Source organism: Halichoeres trimaculatus, unplaced genomic scaffold, assembly GCF_033239565.1.
Source record: "Halichoeres trimaculatus isolate MK-OKI-2021-1 unplaced genomic scaffold, fHalTri1.1 fHalTri1_scaffold_24, whole genome shotgun sequence".
NCBI lineage: Eukaryota > Metazoa > Chordata > Actinopteri > Labriformes > Labridae > Halichoeres > Halichoeres trimaculatus.
Window position 1 is genome coordinate 232,862 of NW_027437202.1, and position 4,322 is coordinate 237,183.

At 62.9% G+C, this 4,322-nt stretch overlaps 1 non-coding gene across 1 annotated transcript; it reads left to right on the forward strand.

The window, feature by feature from the left end:
• The first annotated feature begins 2,226 nt into the window (after window positions 1-2,226).
• Window positions 2,227-2,345, forward strand: LOC141786265 (5S ribosomal RNA). Its single transcript, XR_012597650.1, has one exon. It is a non-coding gene; the product is annotated as a 5S ribosomal RNA (ribosomal RNA).
• Window positions 2,346-4,322: the final 1,977 nt, after the last annotated feature.

Here is a 4,322-nt window from a genome sequence, read left to right on the forward strand (position 1 = left end):
TCAGAACCATAACATCTGCTTATTGATTCCATTGGCCACTATTTACATTACACCAGTGCAACCAGACCTTAGCTCACCAGATAAATAAAAGTTTTCAAGAAAATTCTGATTCAGAATCTTGTTAAGGTTTTACTGAGAAACTGAACACACAAAGAACAAATATTTCATCTCACACAAGAGATTCCTGCTCATTACATCTAACCTGTTATATATCTCATGATGTACCAAAAACCATGTGGACAAAAATCAGCGCGAACGTGGCACAAAAGTAAATGGGAAATTACGTGTATGCTAGCAGTTAGCATACATCATTATGAGTTCAACTTTGAGAAAATAATTTTAACTTTCACCACAAAAACATATTACAGTGACTTTCTGTGAACAATACTAAGAACTCCAAATGTCAGACTACTTAAAGGTAAATGACTGTCGAATAGGAAGGGAGGGTGAAAAAGTACTGCAGGCCCATGGCATTAGCTCCTGGAAAAATTGGATGGCATACTTAATACCCGACACTCGTACGCACCCATCTCGCACCTCTCGTTTGTGGAGAAGCAGGTGCTGAATGACTCGCAGACGACCTGATTCTGGGTCGGGGTTTCGTACGTAGCAGAGCAGCAAGGTTGCTGCGATCTATTGAAAGTCATCCCTCAGATCCAAGTTTTCGTCCGTCGACCGGCCAGTCGGCCGGCGGCCCGCGGCCCGCGGGGGCCTCGGACCACCCCCCCTCGCCCCACCTCTGCGGCCGGGGGCTCCTACCGGGGGCGCGCCGCGGGGAGAGTGGGAGCGGCAAGGGGGAGGTGTTGGGGAGGGATTTCAATTGTGTTAAAAAGAAAAAAAAGAAAGGAAAAAAAAAAAAAAAAAAAAATCCTCCTACCAGGGGCGCGGGCCCCTTGGGGCCGCGGCTGTTTGGTGTAGTCGGCGGGGGGGCTGCTTAAGTGTGGGTGCGCGGGACCGTGAGGTGCGCAAGGCACACAGGGGAGGGGAGGGAGTGAGTGGACGCCGGGGAGGGGAGGGAGGCCCGGGCCAGCCCGGTGGTACCGGTAGGCACGGGGCGCCGGCGGTGCGCTCTGGTCCTGGGGGGTGCGCAGGGCCGCCGCCCGCCGTCCGCCGTGAAGGGCCGGTGGGAGCAACATCGTGAGATGGATGCTGGTTGCATCCGGCCCGCCAGGGCGCCAGGGCCTCCCGGGCCGAGAGCCAGCAGGGGGCCACCGGTGGCTGGCGGGCGTGGGAGCCCCGATGGCCAGGGTCCGCCACCGCTGGGCCCTTGGCCTCCGGGGCCAGGAGCGGTCCGTCCTACCAGGGGCGCGGGCCCCTTGGGGCCGCGGCTGTTTGGTGTAGTCGGCGGGGGGGCTGCTTAAGTGTGGGTGCGCGGGACCGTGAGGTGCGCAAGGCACACAGGGGAGGGGAGGGAGTGAGTGGACGCCGGGGAGGGGAGGGAGGCCCGGGCCAGCCCGGTGGTACCGGTAGGCACGGGGCGCCGGCGGTGCGCTCTGGTCCTGGGGGGTGCGCAGGGCCGCCGCCCGCCGTCCGCCGTGAAGGGCCGGTGGGAGCAACATCGTGAGATGGATGCTGGTTGCATCCGGCCCGCCAGGGCGCCAGGGCCTCCCGGGCCGAGAGCCAGCAGGGGGCCACCGGTGGCTGGCGGGCGTGGGAGCCCCGATGGCCAGGGTCCGCCACCGCTGGGCCCTTGGCCTCCGGGGCCAGGAGCGGTCCGTCCTACCAGGGGCGCGGGCCCCTTGGGGCCGCGGCTGTTTGGTGTAGTCGGCGGGGGGGCTGCTTAAGTGTGGGTGCGCGGGACCGTGAGGTGCGCAAGGCACACAGGGGAGGGGAGGGAGTGAGTGGACGCCGGGGAGGGGAGGGAGGCCCGGGCCAGCCCGGTGGTACCGGTAGCCCGCCGCTCTTGGGTGCTCTGGTCCCGGGGTGTCCCCGGGGCCCAGGGGTGCGCAGGGCACGCCGGACGGAGCTGAGAGGACGCAGGGCTGCCGGGCGGGTTTCCGGATGGTGCCCCACCCCTAACCCCCACCCCACCCCACCCTGTCCGGCCAGCCGTCGGTTCCTGCCGCGGAAGACCCGTGCCGGCGTGCGGCTCAGTGCTCCCCCGGGGCTCCCCCGGGGCCACCTCTGCCCACCTCCCTGCCCCCTGACACCACCCCCTGCCTCCTACCCCCACCGGCCGCCCCCCCCCTGCCCTCCGTAAATGGCCGGCTGGCGCAGGCGGCCCACGCTTACGGCCATACCACCCTGAACACGCCCGATCTCGTCCGATCTCGGAAGCTAAGCAGGGTCGGGCCTGGTTAGTACTTGGATGGGAGACCGCCTGGGAATACCAGGTGCCGTAAGCTTTTGCTCTCCCTCCCGTTCCCACCCCACCCCCACCCCCTGCCCTCTCCTTCCGCCGCTTCTCCCCCCGACTCCCGCAGCTTCCCCTCCTCCCGCTTCCCGCCGCCGCCTCACCTCCAGCTTCCCACCTCCCGCTTCCCCTCCTGCCTCCCGCCGCCGCCTCACCTCCCGCTTCCCACCTCCCGCTTCTTCCTCTCTGGTCTCTTTTCATTTTATTTTACTATCATTAAGATCATCACCCTCTCTCCGTGAGCTACCACCTTATCGTGGTGGAGGGGTTTGCGTGTCCCAGTGATCCTAGGAGCTAAGTTGTCGGGGGCTTTATGCCCCTGGTAGGGTCGTTGCCGAAGAGGCAACGTGGGACCCCCTCCCAGTGGGCTCACCACCCGCAGGAGGGGCCATAGGGGTCGGGTGCAATGTGAGTTGGGCGGCAGCCGAAGGCAGGGACCTTGGCGGTCCGATCCTCGGCTGCAGAAGCTAGCTCTAGGGACGTGGAATGTCACCTCTCTGGCGGGGAAGGAGCCTGAGCTGGTGCGCGAGGTTGAGAAGTTTGGGCCAGATATAGTCGGCCTCACCTCGACGCGCAGCAAGGGCTCCGGAACCAGCCTTCTCGAGAGGGGTCGGACTCTCTTCCACTCTGTAGTTGCCGATGGTGAGAGGCGGCGGGCAGGGGTGGCGATACTCATCGCGCCCCCCGGCTCGGTGCCTGTACATCGGAGTTCACCCCGGTGGACGAGAGCGTAGCCTCCCTCCGCCTTCGGGTAGGGGGACGGATCCTGACTGTTGCTTGTGGCTATGGTCCAAATAGCAGTTCAGAGTATCCACCCTTTTTGGAGTCACAGGTTATCCATAACAAACACCATGTTCAAGCATAAGGGTGTCCATACGTGCACGTGGCACCGGGACACCCTAGGTCGCAGTTCGACGATCGACTTTGCAGTCGTGTCATCGGACTTGCGGCCGCATGTCTTGGACACTCGGGTGAAGAGAGGGGCGGAGCTGTCAACCCATCACCACCTGGTGGCGAGTTGGCTCCGATGGTGGGGGAAGATGCCGGTCAGACCTGGTAGACCCAAACGTATCGTGAGGGTCTGCTGGGAACGTCTGGCGGAATCTCCCGTCAGAGAGAGCTTTAACTCCCACCTCCGGGAGAGCTTCGACTGTGTTCCGGGGGAGGTAGGGGACATTGAGTCCGAATGGGATCGGAGCTGTGGCCGTAAGGTGGTTGGTGCCCGTCGGGGCGGCAACACCCGAACCCGCTGGTGGACACCAGCGGTGAGGGATGCCGTCCAGCTGAAGAAGGAGTCCTATCGGGCCTTTTTGGCGTGTGGGACTCCTGAGGCAGCAGACAGGTATCGACAGGCCAAGCGGAATGCAGCTACGGCCTGTCGCCGAGGAAAAAAAAACCCGGACGTGGGAGGAGCTCGGCGAGGCCATGGAGAACGACTTCCGAACGGCTTAGAAGAGGTTCCGGACCACCATCCGGCATCTCAGGAGGGGGGAGCAGTGCACTGGAAACACTGTGTTCAGTGGGGACGGTGCGCTGCCGACCTCGACTCGGGATGTCGTGGATCGGTGGAAGGAATACTTCGAAGACCTCCCCAATCCCACCGGCACACGCCTTCCTTGGAGGAAGCAGGGCTCGGGAACGATGGGGTGGGCTCTTCCATCTCTGGGGTCGAAGTCGCCGAGGTGCTTAAAAAGCTCCTCGGTGGCAGGGCCCCGGGTGTGGATGAGATCCGCCCAGAGTTCCTTTGGGCCCTGGATGTTGTGGGTCTGTCGTGGCTGACGCGACTTTGCAACCGGTCGATCTTCGTTCCCACCCTCACCTATGGTCGTGAGCTTTGGGTAGTGACCGAAAGAACAAGATCGCGGCTACAAGCGGCCGAAATGAGCTTCCTCCGTAGGGTGGCCGGGCTCTCCCTTTCGAGATAGGGGGAGAAGCTCGGCTGTCCGGGAGGAGCTCGGAGTAGAGCCGC